We start from the raw sequence: 18,986 nt of genomic DNA, 5'->3' as shown, positions 1-18,986 counted from the left end.
CAGGCAGATACAATCGGGCCTGAGAGTGTGATGCAGGCAGATACAATCAGACCTGAGAGTGTGGTGCAGGCAGATACAATCGGGCCTGAGAGTGTTGTGCAGGCAGATACAATCAGACCTGAGAGTGTGGTGCAGGCAGGTACAATCGGGCCTGAGAGTGTGGTGTAGGCAGGTACAATCGGGCCTGAGAGTGTGGTGCAGGCAGATACAATTGGGCCAGAGAGTGTGGTGCAGGCAGATACAATCGGGCCTGAGAGTGTGGTGCAGGCAGATACAATCAGGCCTGAGAGTGTGGTGCAGGCAGGTACAATCGGGCCTGAGAGTGTGGTGCAGGCAGATACAATTGGGCCTGAGAGTGTAGTGCAGGCAGATACAATCAGGCCTGAGAGTGTGGTGTAGGCAGTTACAGTCGGGCCTGAGAGTGTGGTGCAGGCAGATACAATCGGGCTTGAGAGTGTGGTGCAGGCAGATACAATTGGGCCTGAGAGTGTGGTGCAGGCAGATACAATCGGGCCAGAGAGTGTGGTGCAGGCAGATACAATCGGGCCTGAGAGTGTGGTGCAGGCAGATACAATCGGGCCTGAGAGTGTGGTGCTGGCAGATACAATCGGGCCTGAGAATGCGGTGCAGGCAGGTACAATCGGGCCTGAGAGTGTGGTGTAGGCAGTTACAGTCGTGCCAGAGAGTGTGGTGCAGGCAGATACAATCGGGCCTGAGAGTGTGGTGCAGGCAGATACAATCGGGCCTGAGAGTGTGTTGCAGGCAGATACAATCGGGCCTGAGAGTGTGGTGCAGGCAGATACAATTGGGCCTGAGAGTGTGGTGCAGGCAGGTACAATCGGGCCTGAGAGTGTGGTGCAGGCAGGTACAATCGGGCCTGAGAGTGTGGTGCAGTCAGGTACAATCGGGCCTGAGAGTGTGGTGCAGGCAGGTACAATCGGCCTGAGAGTGTGGTGCAGGCAGATACAATCGGGCCTGAGAGTGTGGTGCAGGCAGATACAATCTCACCTGAGAGTGTGGTGCAGGCGGATACAATCAGACTTGAGTGTGTGGTGCAGGCAGATACAATTGGGCCTGAGAGTGTGGTGCAGACAGGTACAATCGGGCCTGAGAGTGTGGTGCAGGCAGGTACAATCGGGCCTGAGAGTGTGGTGCAGGCAGGTACAATCGGGCCTGAGACAGTGGTGCAGTCAGGTACAATTGGGCCTGTGAGTGTGGTTCAGGCAGATACAAGCAGACCTGAGAGTGTGGAGCAGGCAGATACAATCGGGCCTGACAGTGTGGTGCAGGCAGGTACAATCGGGCCTGAGAGTGTGGTGCAGGCAGATACAATCGGGCCAGAGAGTGTGGTGCAGGCAGATACAATCGGGCCTGAGAGTGTGGTGCAGGCAGATACAATCGGGCCTGAGAGTGTGGTGCTGGCAGATACAATCGGGCCTGAGAATGCGGTGCAGGCAGGTACAATCGGGCCTGAGAGTGTGGTGTAGGCAGTTACAGTCGTGCCAGAGAGTGTGGTGCAGGCAGATACAATCGGGCCTGAGAGTGTGGTGCAGGCAGATACAATCGGGCCTGAGAGTGTGTTGCAGGCAGATACAATCGGGCCTGAGAGTGTGGTGCAGGCAGATACAATCTCACCTGAGACTGTGGTGCAGGCAGGTACAATCGGGCCTGAGAGTGTGGTGCAGGCAGATACAATCTCACCTGAGAGTCTGGTGCATGCAGATACAATCAGACCTGAGAGTGTGGTGCAGGCAGATACAATTGGGCCTGAGAGTGTGGTGCAGGCAGGTACAATCGGGCCTGAGAGTGTGGTGCAGGCAGGTACAATCGGGCCTGAGAGTGTGGTGCGGGCAGATACAATCGGGCCTGAGAGTGTGGTGCAGGCAGATACAATCAGGCCTGAGAGGGTGTTGCAGGCAGGTACAATCGGTCCTGAGAGAGTGGTGCAGGCAGATACAATCAGACACGAGAGTCTGGTGCAGGCAGATACAATCGGGCCTGAGAGTGTGGTGCAGGCATATACAATCGGGCCTGATAGTGTGGTGCAGGCAGATACAATCGGGCCTGAGTGTGTGGAGCAGGCAGATACAATTGGGCCTGAGAGTGTGGTGCAGGCAGATACAATCAGACCTGAGAGAGTGGTGCAGGCAGATACAATCGGGCCTGAGAGTGTGGTGCACACAGGTACAATCGGGCCTGAGAGTGTGGTGCAGGCAGATACAATCGGGCCTGCGAGTGTGGTGCAGGCAGGGACAATCGGGCCTGAGAGTGTGGTGCAGGCAGATACAATCGGGCCTGAGAGTGTGGTGCAGGCAGATACAATCTCACCTGAGACTGTGGTGCAGGCAGATACAATCGGGCCTGAGAGTGTGGTGCAGGCAGCTACAATCAGGCCTGAGCGTGTGGTGTAGGCAGTTACAGTCGGGCCTGAGAGTGTGGTGCAGGCAGATACAATCGGGCCTGAGAGTGTGGTGCAGGCAGATACAATTGGGCCTGAGAGTGTGGTGCAGGCAGATACAATCGGGCCTGAGAGTGTGGTGCAGGCAGATACAATCGGGCCTGAGAGTGTGTTGCAGGCAGATACAATCGGGCCTGAGAGTGTGGTGCAGGCAGGTACAATCGGGCCTGAGAGTGTGGTGCAGGCAGATACAATCGGGCCTGAGAGTGTGGTGCAGGCAGATACAATCGGGCATGAGAGTGTGGTGCAGGCAGATACAATCGGGCCTGAGAGTGTGGTGCAGGCAGGTACAATCGGGCCTGAGAGTGTGGTGCAGGCAGGTACAATCGGGCCTGAGAGTGTGGTGCAGGCAGGTACAATCGTGCTTGAGAGTGTGGTGCAGGCAGAAAGAATCGGGCCTGAGAGTATGGTGCAGGCAGATACAATCGTGCCTGTGAGTGTGGTGCAGGCAGATACAATCGGGCCAGAGAGTGTGGTGCAGGCAGATACAATCGGGCCAGAGAGTGTGGTGCAGGCAGATACAATCGGGCCTGTGAGTGTGGTGCAGGCAGATACAATCGGGCCTGAGAGCGTGGTGCAGGCAGATACAATCGGGCCTGAGAGAGTGGTGCAGGCAGATACAATCGGGCCTGAGAGTGTGGTACAGGCAGATACGATCGTGCTTGAGAGTGTGGTGCAGGCAGAAAGAATCGGGCCTGAGAGTGTGGTGCAGGCAGATACAATCGGGCCTGTGAGTGTGGTGCAGGCAGATGCAATCGGGCCAGAGAGTGTGGTGCAGGCAGATACAATCGGGCCTGAGAGAGTGGTACAGGCAGATACAATCGGGCCTGAGAGCGTGGTGCAGGCAGGAACAATCTGGCCTGAGAGTGTGGTGCAGGCAGATACAATCGGGCCTGAGAGCGTGGTGCAGGCAGATACAATCGGGCCTGAGAGTGTGATGCAGGCAGATACAATCAGACCTGAGAGTGTGGTGCAGGCAGATACAATCGGGCCTGAGAGTGTTGTGCAGGCAGATACAATCAGACCTGAGAGTGTGGTGCAGGCAGGTACAATCGGGCCTGAGAGTGTGGTGTAGGCAGGTACAATCGGGCCTGAGAGTGTGGTGCAGGCAGATACAATTGGGCCAGAGAGTGTGGTGCAGGCAGATACAATCGGGCCTGAGAGTGTGGTGCAGGCAGATACAATCAGGCCTGAGAGTGTGGTGCAGGCAGGTACAATCGGGCCTGAGAGTGTGGTGCAGGCAGATACAATTGGGCCTGAGAGTGTAGTGCAGGCAGATACAATCAGGCCTGAGAGTGTGGTGTAGGCAGTTACAGTCGGGCCTGAGAGTGTGGTGCAGGCAGATACAATCGGGCTTGAGAGTGTGGTGCAGGCAGATACAATTGGGCCTGAGAGTGTGGTGCAGGCAGATACAATCGGGCCAGAGAGTGTGGTGCAGGCAGATACAATCGGGCCTGAGAGTGTGGTGCAGGCAGATACAATCGGGCCTGAGAGTGTGGTGCTGGCAGATACAATCGGGCCTGAGAATGCGGTGCAGGCAGGTACAATCGGGCCTGAGAGTGTGGTGTAGGCAGTTACAGTCGTGCCAGAGAGTGTGGTGCAGGCAGATACAATCGGGCCTGAGAGTGTGGTGCAGGCAGATACAATCGGGCCTGAGAGTGTGTTGCAGGCAGATACAATCGGGCCTGAGAGTGTGGTGCAGGCAGATACAATCTCACCTGAGAGTCTGGTGCAGGCAGATACAATCAGACCTGAGAGTGTGGTGCAGGCAGATACAATTGGGCCTGAGAGTGTGGTGCAGGCAGGTACAATCGGGCCTGAGAGTGTGGTGCAGGCAGGTACAATCGGGCCTGAGAGTGTGGTGCAGCAGGTACAATCGGGCCTGAGAGTGTGGTGCAGGCAGATACAATCGGGCCTGAGAGTGTGGTGCAGGCAGGTACAATCGGGCCTGAGAGTGTGGTGCGGGCAGATACAATCGGGCCTGAGAGTGTGGTGCAGGCAGATACAATCAGGCCTGAGAGGGTGTTGCAGGCAGGTACAATCGGTCCTGAGAGAGTGGTGCAGGCAGATACAATCAGACACGAGAGTCTGGTGCAGGCAGATACAATCGGGCCTGAGAGTGTGGTGCAGGCATATACAATCGGGCCTGATAGTGTGGTGCAGGCAGATACAATCGGGCCTGAGTGTGTGGAGCAGGCAGATACAATTGGGCCTGAGAGTGTGGTGCAGGCAGATACAATCAGACCTGAGAGAGTGGTGCAGGCAGATACAATCGGGCCTGAGAGTGTGGTGCACACAGGTACAATCGGGCCTGAGAGTGTGGTGCAGGCAGATACAATCGGGCTACGAGTGTGGTGCAGGCAGGGACAATCGGGCCTGAGAGTGTGGTGCAGGCAGATACAATCGGGCCTGAGAGTGTGGTGCAGGCAGATACAATCTCACCTGAGACTGTGGTGCAGGCAGATACAATCGGGCCTGAGAGTGTGGTGCAGGCAGCTACAATCAGGCCTGAGCGTGTGGTGTAGGCAGTTACAGTCGGGCCTGAGAGTGTGGTGCAGGCAGATACAATCGGGCCTGAGAGTGTGGTGCAGGCAGATACAATTGGGCCTGAGAGTGTGGTGCAGGCAGATACAATCGGGCCTGAGAGTGTGGTGCAGGCAGATACAATCGGGCCTGAGAGTGTGTTGCAGGCAGATACAATCGGGCCTGAGAGTGTGGTGCAGGCAGGTACAATCGGGCCTGAGAGTGTGGTGCAGGCAGATACAATCGGGCCTGAGAGTGTGGTGCAGGCAGATACAATCGGGCCTGAGAGTGTGGTGCAGGCAGATACAATCGGGCCTGAGAGTGTGGTGCAGGCAGGTACAATCGGGCCTGAGAGTGTGGTGCAGGCAGGTACAATCGGGCCTGAGAGTGTGGTGCAGGCAGGTACAATCGTGCTTGAGAGTGTGGTGCAGGCAGAAAGAATCGGGCCTGAGAGTATGGTGCAGGCAGATACAATCGTGCCTGTGAGTGTGGTGCAGGCAGATACAATCGGGCCAGAGAGTGTGGTGGAGGCAGATACAATCGGGCCAGAGAGTGTGGTGCAGGCAGATACAATCGGGCCTGTGAGTGTGGTGCAGGCAGATACAATCGGGCCTGAGAGCGTGGTGCAGGCAGATACAATCGGGCCTGAGAGAGTGGTGCAGGCAGATACAATCGGGCCTGAGAGTGTGGTACAGGCAGATACGATCGTGCTTGAGAGTGTGGTGCAGGCAGAAAGAATCGGGCCTGAGAGTGTGGTGCAGGCAGATACAATCGGGCCTGTGAGTGTGGTGCAGGCAGATACAATCGGGCCTGAGAGTGTGGTGCAGGCAGATACAATCAGGCCTGAGAGTGTGGTGCAGGCAGGTACAATCGGGCCTGAGAGTGTGGTGCAGGCAGATACAATTGGGCCTGAGAGTGTAGTGCAGGCAGATACAATCAGGCCTGAGAGTGTGGTGTAGGCAGTTACAGTCGGGCCTGAGAGTGTGGTGCAGGCAGATACAATCGGGCTTGAGAGTGTGGTGCAGGCAGATACAATTGGGCCTGAGAGTGTGGTGCAGGCAGATACAATCGGGCCTGAGAGTGTGGTGCAGGCAGGTACAATCAGACTTGAGAATGTGGTGCAGGCAGATACAATTGGGCCTGAGAGTGTGGTGCAGACAGGTACAATCGGGCCTGAGAGTGTGGTGCAGGCACGTACAATCGGGCCTGAGAGTGTGGTGCAGGCAGGTACAATCGGGCCTGAGACAGTGGTGCAGTCAGGTACAATTGGGCCTGAGAGTGTGGTGCAGGCAGATACAATCAGGCCTGAGCGTGTGGTGTAGGCAGTTACAGTCGGGCCTGAGAGTGTGGTGCAGGCAGATACAATCGGGCCTGAGAGTGTGGTGCAGGCAGATACAATTGGGCCTGAGAGTGTGGTGCAGGCAGATACAATCGGGCCTGAGAGTGTGGTGCAGGCAGATACAATCGGGCCTGAGAGTGTGTTGCAGGCAGATACAATCGGGCCTGAGAGTGTGGTGCAGGCAGGTACAATCGGGCCTGAGAGTGTGGTGCAGGCAGATACAATCGGGCCTGAGAGTGTGGTGCAGGCAGATACAATCGGGCCTGAGAGTGTGGTGCAGGCAGATACAATCGGGCCTGAGAGTGTGGTGCAGGCAGGTACAATCGGGCCTGAGAGTGTGGTGCAGGCAGGTACAATCGGGCCTGAGAGTGTGGTGCAGGCAGGTACAATCGTGCTTGAGAGTGTGGTGCAGGCAGAAAGAATCGGGCCTGAGAGTGTGGTGCAGGCAGATACAATCGGGCCTGTGAGTGTGGTGCAGGCAGATACAATCGGGCCAGAGAGTGTGGTGCAGGCAGATACAATCGGGCCTGAGAGTGTGGTGCAGGCAGATACAATCGGGCCTGTGAGTGTGGTGCAGGTAGATACAATCGGGCCAGAGAGTGTGGTGCAGACAGATACAATCGGGGCTGAGAGAGTGGTGCAGGCAGATACAATCGGGCCTGAGAGCGTGGTGCAGGCAGGAACAATCGGGCCTGAGAGTGTGGTGCAGGCAGATACAATCGGGCCTGAGAGTGTGGTACAGGCAGATACGATCGTGCTTGAGAGTGTGGTGCAGGCAGAAAGAATCGGGCCTGAGAGTGTGGTGCAGGCAGATACAATCGGGCCTGAGAGTGTTGTGCAGGCAGATACAATCAGACCTGAGAGTGTGGTGCAGGCAGGTACAATCGGGCCTGAGAGTGTGGTGTAGGCAGGTACAATCGGGCCTGAGAGTGTGGTGCAGGCAGATACAATCGGGCCTGAGAGTGTGGTGCAGGCAGGTACAATCGGGCCTGAGAGTGTGGTGCAGGCAGATACAATCGGGCCAGAGAGTGTGGTGCAGGCAGATACAATCGGGCCTGAGAGTGTGGTGCTGGCAGATACAATCAGGCCTGAGAATGTGGTGCAGACAGGTTCAATCGGGCCTGAGAGTGTGGTGCACGCAGTTACAGTCGTGCCAGAGGGTGTGGTGCAGGCAGATACAATCGGGCCTGAGAGTGTGGTGCAGGCAGATATAATCGGGCCTGAGAGTGTGGTGCAGGCAGATACAATCGGGCCTGAGAGTGTGGTGTAGGCAGATACAATTGGGCCTGAGAGTGTGGTGCAGGCAGGTACAATCGGGCCTGAGAGTGTGGTGCAGGCAGGTACAATCGGGCCTGCGAGTGTGGTGCAGCAGGTACAATCGGGCCTGAGAGTGTGGAGCAGGCAGATACAATCGGGCCTGAGAGTGCGGTGCAGGCAGAAACAATCTCACCTGAGAGTCTGGAGCAGGCAGATATAATCAGACCTGAGAGTGTGGTGCAGGCAGAAAGAATCGGGCCTGAGAGTGTGGTGCAGGCAGGTACAATCGGGCCTGTGAGTGTGGTGCAGGCAGATGCAATCGGGCCAGAGAGTGTGGTGCAGGCAGATACAATCGGGCCTGAGAGTGTGGTGCAGGCAGATACAATCAGGCCTGAGAGTGTGGTGTAGGAAGTCACAGTCGGGCCTGAGAGTGTGGTGCAGGCAGATACAATCGGGCCTGAGAGCGTGGTGCAGGCAGATACAATCGGGCCTGAGAGTGTGGTGCAGGCAGATACAATCGGGCCTGAGAGTGTGTTGCAGGCAGATACAATCAGGCCTGAGAGTGTGGTGCAGGCAGGTACAATCGGGCCTGAGAGTGTGGTGCAGGCAGATACAATCGGGCCTGAGAGTGTGGTGCAGGCAGATACAATCGGGCCTGAGAGTGTGGTGCAGGCAGGTACAATCGGGCCTGAGAGTGTGGTGCAGTCAGGTATAATCGGGCCTGAGAGTGTGGTGCAGGCAGGTACAATCGGCCTGAGAGTGTGGTGCAGGCAGATACAATCAGGCCTGAGAGGGTGTTGCAGGCAGGTACAATCGGTCCTGAGAGAGTGGTGCAGGCAGATACAATCAGACACGAGAGTCTGGTGCAGGCAGATACAATCGGGCCTGAGAGTGTGGTGCAGGCATATACAATCGGGCCTGATAGTGTGGTGCAGGCAGATACAATCAGACCTGAGAGAGTGGTGCAGGCAGATACAATCGGGCCTGAGAGTGTGGTGCAGACAGGTACAATCGGGCCTGAGAGTGTGGTGCAGGCAGATACAATCGGGCCTGCGAGTGTGGTGCAGGCAGGGACAATCGGGCCTGAGAGTGTGGTGCAGGCAGATACAATCAGGCCTGAGAGTGTGGTGCAGGCAGATACAATCTCACCTGAGACGTGGTGCAGGCAGATACAATCAGGCCTGAGAGTTTGGTGCAGGCAGATACAATCAGGCCTGAGCGTGTGGTGTAGGCAGTTACAGTCGGGCCTCAGAGTGTGGTGCAGGCAGATACAATTGGGCCTGAGAGTGTGGTGCAGGCAGATACAATCGGGCCTGAGAGTGTGGTGCAGGCAGATACAATCGGGCCTGAGAGTGTGTTGCAGGCAGATACAATCGGGCCTGAGAGTGTGGTGCAGGCAGGTACAATCGGGCCTGAGAGTGTGGTGCAGGCAGATACAATCGGGCCTGAGAGTGTGGTGCAGGCAGATACAATCGGGCCTGAGAGTGTGGTGCAGGCAGATACAATCGGGCCAGAGAGTGTGGTGCAGGCAGGTACAATCGGGCCTGAGAGTGTGGTGCAGGCAGGTACAAACGGGCCTGAGAGTGTGGTGCAGGCAGGTACAATCGTGCTTGAGAGTGTGGTGCAGGCAGAAAGAATCGGGCCTGAGAGTGTGGTGCAGGCAGATACAATCGGGCCTGTGAGTGTGGTGCAGGCAGATACAATCGGGCCAGAGAGTGTGGTGCAGGCAGATACAATCGGGCCTGAGAGTGTGGTGCAGGCAGATACAATCGGGCCTGTGAGTGTGGTGCAGGCAGATACAATCGGGCCAGAGAGTGTGGTGCAGGCAGATACAATCGGGCCTGAGAGAGTGGTGCAGGCAGATACAATCGGGCCTGAGAGCGTGGTGCAGGCAGGAACAATCGGGCCTGAGAGTGTGGTGCAGGCAGATACAATCGGGCCTGAGAGTGTGGTACAGGCAGATACAATCGGGCTTGAGAGTGTGGTGCAGGCAGAAAGAATCGGGCCTGAGAGTGTGGTGCAGGCAGATACAAACGGGCCTGTGAGTGTGGTGCAGGCAGATGCAATCGGGCCAGAGAGTGTGGTGCAGGCAGATACAATCGGGCCTGAGAGAGTGGTACAGGCAGATACAATCGGGACTGAGAGCGTGGTGCAGGCAGGAACAATCTGGCCTGAGAGCGTGGTGCAGGCAGGAACAATCGGGCCTGTGAGTGTGGTGCAGGCAGATACAATCGTGCTTGAGAGTGTGGTGCAGGCAGAAAGAATCGGGCCTGAGAGTGTGGTGCAGGCAGATACAATCGGGCCTGTGAGTGTGGTGCAGGCAGATGCAATCGGGCCAGAGAGTGTGGTGCAGGCAGATACAATCGGGCCTGAGAGTGTGGTGCAGGCAGATACAATCAGGCCTGAGAGTGTGGTGTAGGAAGTTACAGTCGGGCCTGAGAGTGTGGTGCAGGCAGATACAATCGGGCCTGAGAGCGTGGTGCAGGCAGATACAATCGGGCCTGAGAGTGTGGTGCAGGCAGATACAATCGGGCCTGAGAGTGTGTTGCAGGCAGATACAATCGGGCCTGAGAGTGTGGTGCAGGCAGGTACAATCGGGCCTGAGAGTGTTGTGCAGGCAGATACAATCGGGCCTGAGAGTGTGGTGCAGGCAGATACAATCGGGCCTGAGAGTGTGGTGCAGGCAGATACAATCGGGCCTGAGAGTGTGGTGCAGGCAGATACAATCGGGCCTGAGAGTGTGGTGCAGGCAGGTACAATCGGGCCTGAGAGTGTGGTGCAGTCAGGTACAATCGGGCCTGAGAGTGTGGTGCAGGCAGGTACAATCGGCCTGAGAGTGTGGTGCAGGCAGATACAATCGGGCCTGAGAGTGTGGTGCAGGCAGATACAATCTCACCTGAGAGTGTGGTGCAGGCAGATACAATCAGACTTGAGTGTGTGGTGCAGGCAGATACAATTGGGCCTGAGAGTGTGGTGCAGACAGGTACAATCGGGCCTGAGAGTGTGGTGCAGGCAGGTACAATCGGGCCTGAGAGTGTGGTGCAGGCAGGTACAATCGGGCCTGAGACAGTGGTGCAGTCAGGTACAATTGGGCCTGTGAGTGTGGTTCAGGCAGATACAAGCAGACCTGAGAGTGTGGAGCAGGCAGATACAATCGGGCCTGACAATGTGGTGCAGGCAGGTACAATCGGGCCTGAGAGTGTGGTGCAGGCAGATACAATCGGGCCAGAGAGTGTGGTGCAGGCAGATACAATCGGGCCTGAGAGTGTGGTGCAGGCAGATACAATCGGGCCTGAGAGTGTGGTGCTGGCAGATACAATCGGGCCTGAGAATGCGGTGCAGGCAGGTACAATCGGGCCTGAGAGTGTGGTGTAGGCAGTTACAGTCGTGCCAGAGAGTGTGGTGCAGGCAGATACAATCGGGCCTGAGAGTGTGGTGCAGGCAGATACAATCGGGCCTGAGAGTGTGTTGCAGGCAGATACAATCGGGCCTGAGAGTGTGGTGCAGGCAGATACAATCTCACATGAGACTGTGGTGCAGGCAGGTACAATCGGGCCTGAGAGTGTGGTGCAGGCAGATACAATCTCACCTGAGAGTCTGGTGCAGGCAGATACAATCAGACCTGAGAGTGTGGTGCAGGCAGATACAATTGGGCCTGAGAGTGTGGTGCAGGCAGGTACAATCGGGCCTGAGAGTGTGGTGCAGGCAGGTACAATCGGGCCTGAGAGTGTGGTGCAGCAGGTACAATCGGGCCTGAGAGTGTGGTGCAGGCAGATACAATCGGGCCTGAGAGTTTGGTGCAGGCAGGTACAATCGGGCCTGAGAGTGTGGTGCGGGCAGATACAATCGGGCCTGAGAGTGTGGTGCAGGCAGATACAATCAGGCCTGAGAGGGTGTTGCAGGCAGGTACAATCGGTCCTGAGAGAGTGGTGCAGGCAGATACAATCAGACACGAGAGTCTGGTGCAGGCAGATACAATCGGGCCTGAGAGTGTGGTGCAGGCATATACAATCGGGCCTGATAGTGTGGTGCAGGCAGATACAATCGGGCCTGAGTGTGTGGAGCAGGCAGATACAATTGGGCCTGAGAGTGTGGTGCAGGCAGATACAATCAGACCTGAGAGAGTGGTGCAGGCAGATACAATCGGGCCTGAGAGTGTGGTGCACACAGGTACAATCGGGCCTGAGAGTGTGGTGCAGGCAGATACAATCGGGCCTGCGAGTGTGGTGCAGGCAGGGACAATCGGGCCTGAGAGTGTGGTGCAGGCAGATACAATCGGGCCTGAGAGTGTGGTGCAGGCAGATACAATCTCACCTGAGACTGTGGTGCAGGCAGATACAATCGGGCCTGAGAGTGTGGTGCAGGCAGCTACAATCAGGCCTGAGCGTGTGGTGTAGGCAGTTACAGTCGGGCCTGAGAGTGTGGTGCAGGCAGATACAATCGGGCCTGAGAGTGTGGTGCAGGCATATACAATTGGGCCTGAGAGTGTGGTGCAGGCAGATACAATCGGGCCTGAGAGTGTGGTGCAGGCAGATACAATCGGGCCTGAGAGTGTGTTGCAGGCAGATACAATCGGGCCTGAGAGTGTGGTGCAGGCAGGTACAATCGGGCCTGAGAGTGTGGTGCAGGCAGATACAATCGGGCCTGAGAGTGTGGTGCAGGCAGATACAATCGGGCCTGAGAGTGTGGTGCAGGCAGATACAATCGGGCCTGAGAGTGTGGTGCAGGCAGGTACAATCGGGCCTGAGAGTGTGGTGCAGGCAGGTACAATCGGGCCTGAGAGTGTGGTGCAGGCAGGTACAATCGTGCTTGAGAGTGTGGTGCAGGCAGAAAGAATCGGGCCTGAGAGTATGGTGCAGGCAGATACAATCGTGCCTGTGAGTGTGGTGCAGGCAGATACAATCGGGCCAGAGAGTGTGGTGCAGGCAGATACAATCGGGCCAGAGAGTGTGGTGCAGGCAGATACAATCGGGCCTGTGAGTGTGGTGCAGGCAGATACAATCGGGCCTGAGAGCGTGGTGCAGGCAGATACAATCGGGCCTGAGAGAGTGGTGCAGGCAGATACAATCGGGCCTGAGAGTGTGGTACAGGCAGATACGATCGTGCTTGAGAGTGTGGTGCAGGCAGAAAGAATCGGGCCTGAGAGTGTGGTGCAGGCAGATACAATCGGGCCTGTGAGTGTGGTGCAGGCAGATGCAATCGGGCCAGAGAGTGTGGTGCAGGCAGATACAATCGGGCCTGAGAGAGTGGTACAGGCAGATACAATCGGGCCTGAGAGCGTGGTGCAGGCAGGAACAATCTGGCCTGAGAGTGTGGTGCAGGCAGATACAATCGGGCCTGAGAGCGTGGTGCAGGCAGATACAATCGGGCCTGAGAGTGTGATGCAGGCAGATACAATCAGACCTGAGAGTGTGGTGCAGGCAGATACAATCGGGCCTGAGAGTGTTGTGCAGGCAGATACAATCAGACCTGAGAGTGTGGTGCAGGCAGGTACAATCGGGCCTGAGAGTGTGGTGTAGGCAGGTACAATCGGGCCTGAGAGTGTGGTGCAGGCAGATACAATTGGGCCAGAGAGTGTGGTGCAGGCAGATACAATCGGGCCTGAGAGTGTGGTGCAGGCAGATACAATCAGGCCTGAGAGTGTGGTGCAGGCAGGTACAATCGGGCCTGAGAGTGTGGTGCAGGCAGATACAATTGGGCCTGAGAGTGTAGTGCAGGCAGATACAATCAGGCCTGAGAGTGTGGTGTAGGCAGTTACAATCAGACTTGAGAATGTGGTGCAGGCAGATACAATTGGGCCTGAGAGTGTGGTGCAGACAGGTACAATCGGGCCTGAGAGTGTGGTGCAGGCACGTACAATCGGGCCTGAGAGTGTGGTGCAGGCAGGTACAATCGGGCCTGAGACAGTGGTGCAGTCAGGTACAATTGGGCCTGAGAGTGTGGTGCAGGCAGATACAATCAGGCCTGAGCGTGTGGTGTAGGCAGTTACAGTCGGGCCTGAGAGTGTGGTGCAGGCAGATACAATCGGGCCTGAGAGTGTGGTGCAGGCAGATACAATTGGGCCTGAGAGTGTGGTGCAGGCAGATACAATCGGGCCTGAGAGTGTGGTGCAGGCAGATACAATCGGGCCTGAGAGTGTGTTGCAGGCAGATACAATCGGGCCTGAGAGTGTGGTGCAGGCAGGTACAATCGGGCCTGAGAGTGTGGTGCAGGCAGATACAATCGGGCCTGAGAGTGTGGTGCAGGCAGATACAATCGGGCCTGAGAGTGTAGTGCAGGCAGATACAATCGGGCCTGAGAGTGTGGTGTTGGCAGATACAATTGGGCCTGAGAGTGTGGTGCAGGCAGGTACAATCGGGCCTGAGAGTGTGGTGCAGGCAGGTACAATCGTGCTTGAGAGTGTGGTGCAGGCAGAAAGAATCGGGCCTGAGAGTGTGGTGCAGGCAGATACAATCGGGCCTGTGAGTGTGGTGCAGGCAGATACAATCGGGCCAGAGAGTGTGGTGCAGGCAGATACAATCGGGCCTGAGAGTGTGGTGCAGGCAGATACAATCGGGCCTGTGAGTGTGGTGCAGGCAGATACAATCTGGCCAGAGAGTGTGGTGCAGGCAGATACAATCGGGACTGAGAGAGTGGTGCAGGCAGATACAATCGGGCCTGAGAGCGTGGTGCAGGCAGGAACAATCGGGCCTGAGAGTGTGGTGCAGGCAGATACAATCGGGCCTGAGAGTGTGGTACAGGCAGATACGATCGTGCTTGAGAGTGTGGTGCAGGCAGAAAGAATCGGGCCTGAGAGTGTGGTGCAGGCAGATACAATCGGGCCTGAGAGTGTTGTGCAGGCAGATACAATCAGACCTGAGAGTGTGGTGCAGGCAGGTACAATCGGGCCTGAGAGTGTGGTGTAGGCAGGTACAATCGGGCCTGAGAGTGTGGTGCAGGCAGATACAATCGGGCCTGAGAGTGTGGTGCAGGCAGGTACAATCGGGCCTGAGAGTGTGGTGCAGGCAGATACAATCGGGCCTGAGAGTGTGGTGCTGGCAGATACAATCAGGCCTGAGAATGTGGTGCAGGCAGGTTCAATCGGGCCTGAGAGTGTGGTGCAGGCAGTTACAGTCGTGCCAGAGGGTGTGGTGCAGGCAGATACAATCGGGCCTGAGAGTGTGGTGCAGGCAGATATAATCGGGCCTGAGAGTGTGGTGCAGGCAGATACAATCGGGCCTGAGAGTGTGGTGTTGGCAGATACAATTGGGCCTGAGAGTGTGGTGCAGGCAGGTACAATCGGGCCTGAGAGTGTGGTGCAGGCAGGTACAATCGGGCCTGCGAGTGTGGTGCAGCAGGTACAATCGGGCCTGAGAGTGTGGTGCAGGCAGATACAATCGGGCCTGAGAGTGCGGTGCAGGCAGATACAATCTCACCTGAGAGTCTGGAGCAGGCAGATATAATCAGACCTGAGAGTGTGGTGCAGGCAGATACAATTGGGCCTGAGAGTGTGGTGCAGGCAGGTACAATCGTGCTTGAGAGTGTGGTGCAGGCAGAAAGAATCGGGCCTGAGAGTGTGGTGCAGGCAGATACAATCGGGCCTGTGAGTGTGGTGCAGGCAGATGCAATCGGGCCAGAGAGTGTGGTGCAGGCAGATACAATCGGGCCTGAGAGTGTGGTGCAGGCAGATACAATCAGGCCTGAGAGTGTGGTGTAGGAAGTCACAGTCGGGCCTGAGAGTGTGGTGCAGGCAGATACAATCGGGCCTGAGAGCGTGGTGCAGGCAGATACAATCGGGCCTGAGAGTGTGGTGCAGGCAGATACAATCGGGCCTGAGAGTGTGTTGCAGGCAGATACAATCAGGCCTGAGAGTGTGGTGCAGGCAGGTACAATCGGGCCTGAGAGTGTGGTGCAGGCAGATACAATCGGGCCTGAGAGTGTGGTGCAGGCAGATACAATCGGGCCTGAGAGTGTGGTGCAGGCAGGTACAATCGGGCCTGAGAGTGTGGTGCAGTCAGGTATAATCGGGCCTGAGAGTGTGGTGCAGGCAGGTACAATCGGCCTGAGAGTGTGGTGCAGGCAGATACAATCGGGCCTGAGAGTGTGGTGCAGGCAGATACAATCTCACCTGAGAGTGTGGTGCAGGCAGATACAATCAGACTTGAGAGTGTGGTGCAGGCAGATACAATTGGGCCTGAGAGTGTGGTGCAGACAGGTACAATCGGGCCTGAGAGTGTGGTGCAGGCAGGTACAATCGGGCCTGAGAGTGTGGTGCAGGCAGGTACAATCGGGCCTGAGACAGTGGTGCAGTCAGGTACAATTGGGCCTGTGAGTGTGGTTCAGGCAGATACAAGCAGACCTGAGAGTGTGGAGCAGGCAGATTCAATCGGGCCTGACAGTGTGGTGCAGGCAGGTACAATCGGGCCTGAGAGTGTGGTGCAGGCAGATACAATCGGGCCAGAGAGTGTGGTGCAGGCAGATACAATCGGGCCTGAGAGTGTGGTGCAGGCAGATACAATCGGGCCTGAGAGTGTGGTGCTGGCAGATACAATCGGGCCTGAGAATGTGGTGCAGGCAGGTACAATCGGGCCTGAGAGTGTGGTGTAGGCAGTTACAGTCGTGCCAGAGAGTGTGGTGCAGGCAGATACAATCGGGCCTGAGAGTGTGGTGCAGGCAGATACAATTGGGCCTGAGAGTGTGTTGCAGGCAGATACAATCGGGCCTGAGAGTGTTGTGCAGGCATATACAATCTCATCTGAGACTGTGGTGCAGGCAGGTACAATCGGGCCTGAGAGTGTGGTGCAGGCAGATACAATCTCACCTGAGAGTCTGGTGCAGGCAGATACAATCAGACCTGAGAGTGTGGTGCAGGCAGATACAATTGGGCTTGAGAGTGTGGTGCAGGCAGGTACAATCGGGCCTGAGAGTGTGGTGCAGGCAGGTACAATCGGGCCTGCGAGTGTGGTGCAGCAGGTACAATCGGGCCTGAGAGTGTGGTGCAGGCAGATACAATCGGGCCTGAGAGTGTGGTGCAGGCAGGTACAATCGGGCCTGAGAGTGTGGTGCGGGCAGATACAATCGGGCCTGAGAGTGTGGTGCAGGCAGATACAATCAGGCCTGAGAGGGTGTTGCAGGTAGGTACAATCAGTCCTGAGAGAGTGGTGCAGGCAGATACAATCAGACACGAGAGTCTGGTGCAGGCAGATACAATCGGGCCTGAGAGTGTGGTGCAGGCATATACAATCGGGCCTGATAGTGTGGTGCAGGCAGATACAATCGGGCCTGAGTGTGTGGAGCAGGCAGATACAATTGGGCCTGAGAGTGTGATGCAGGCAGATACAATCAGACCTGAGAGAGTGGTGCAGGCAGATACAATCGGGCCTGAGAGTGTGGTGCAGGCAGATACAATCGGGCCTGCGAGTGTGGTGCAGGCAGGGACAATCGGGCCTGAGAGTGTGGTGCAGGCAGATACAATCGGGCCTGAGAGTGTGGTGCAGGCAGATACAATCTCACCTGAGACTGTGGTGCAGGCAGATACAATCGGGCCTGAGAGTGTGGTGCAGGCAGATACAATCAGGCCTGAGCGTGTGGTGTAGGCAGTTACAGTCGGGCCTGAGAGTGTGGTGCAGGCAGATACAATCGGGCCTGAGAGTGTGGTGCAGGCAGATACAATTGGGCCTGAGAGTGTGGTGCAGGCAGATACAATCGGGCCTGAGAGTGTGGTGCAGGCAGATACAATCGGGCCTGAGAGTGTGTTGCAGGCAGATACAATCGGGCCTGAGAGTGTGGTGCAGGCAGATACAATCGGGCCTGAGAGTGTGGTGCTGGCAGATACAATCGGGCCTGAGAATGCGGTGCAGGCAGGTACAATCGGGCCTGAGAGTGTGGTGTAGGCAGTTACAGTCGTGCCAGAGAGTGTGGTGCAGGCAGATACAATCGGGCCTGAGAGTGTGGTGCAGGCAGATACAATCGGGCCTGAGAGTGTGTTGCAGGCAGATACAATCGGGCCTGAGAGTGTGGTGCAGGCAGATACAATCTCACATGAGACTGTGGTGCAGGCAGGTACAATCGGGCCTGAGAGTGTGGTGCAGGCAGATACAATCTCACCTGAGAGTCTGGTGCAGGCAGATACAATCAGACCTGAGAGTGTGGTGCAGGCAGATACAATTGGGCCTGAGAGTGTGGAGCAGGCAGGTACAATCGGGCCTGAGAGTGTGGTGCAGGCAGGTACAATCGGGCCTGAGAGTGTGGTGCAGCAGGTACAATCGGGCCTGAGAGTGTGGTGCAGGCAGATACAATCGGGCCTGAGAGTTTGGTGCAGGCAGGTACAATCGGGCCTGAGAGTGTGGTGCGGGCAGATACAATCGGGCCTGAGAGTGTGGTGCAGGCAGATACAATCAGGCCTGAGAGGGTGTTGCAGGCAGGTACAATCGGTCCTGAGAGAGTGGTGCAGGCAGATACAATCAGACACGAGAGTCTGGTGCAGGCAGATACAATCGGGCCTGAGAGTGTGGTGCAGGCATATACAATCGGGCCTGATAGTGTGGTGCAGGCAGATACAATCGGGCCTGAGTGTGTGGAGCAGGCAGATACAATTGGGCCTGAGAGTGTGGTGCAGGCAGATACAATCAGACCTGAGAGAGTGGTGCAGGCAGATACAATCGGGCCTGAGAGTGTGGTGCACACAGGTACAATCGGGCCTGAGAGTGTGGTGCAGGCAGATACAATCGGGCCTGCGAGTGTGGTGCAGGCAGGGACAATCGGGCCTGAGAGTGTGGTGCAGGCAGATACAATCGGGCCTGAGAGTGTGGTGCAGGCAGATACAATCTCACCTGAGACTGTGGTGCAGGCAGATACAATCGGGCCTGAGAGTGTGGTGCAGGCAGCTACAATCAGGCCTGAGCGTGTGGTGTAGGCAGTTACAGTCGGGCCTGAGAGTGTGGTGCAGGCAGATACAATCGGGCCTGAGAGTGTGGTGCAGGCATATACAATTGGGCCTGAGAGTGTGGTGCAGGCAGATACAATCGGGCCTGAGAGTGTGGTGCAGGCAGATACAATCGGGCCTGAGAGTGTGTTGCAGGCAGATACAATCGGGCCTGAGAGTGTGGTGCAGGCAGGTACAATCGGGCCTGAGAGTGTGGTGCAGGCAGATACAATCGGGCCTGAGAGTGTGGTGCAGGCAGATACAATCGGGCCTGAGAGTGTGGTGCAGGCAGATACAATCGGGCCTGAGAGTGTGGTGCAGGCAGGTACAATCGGGCCTGAGAGTGTGGTGCAGGCAGGTACAATCGGGCCTGAGAGTGTGGTGCAGGCAGGTACAATCGTGCTTGAGAGTGTGGTGCAGGCAGAAAGAATCGGGCCTGAGAGTATGGTGCAGGCAGATACAATCGTGCCTGTGAGTGTGGTGCAGGCAGATACAATCGGGCCAGA

This window comes from Scyliorhinus torazame, chromosome 4, assembly GCF_047496885.1.
Source record: "Scyliorhinus torazame isolate Kashiwa2021f chromosome 4, sScyTor2.1, whole genome shotgun sequence".
Taxonomy (NCBI): Eukaryota; Metazoa; Chordata; class Chondrichthyes; order Carcharhiniformes; family Scyliorhinidae; genus Scyliorhinus; species Scyliorhinus torazame.
The sequence above is the reverse complement of the archived record's forward strand: the minus strand, read 5'-3'. Positions refer to the sequence as shown.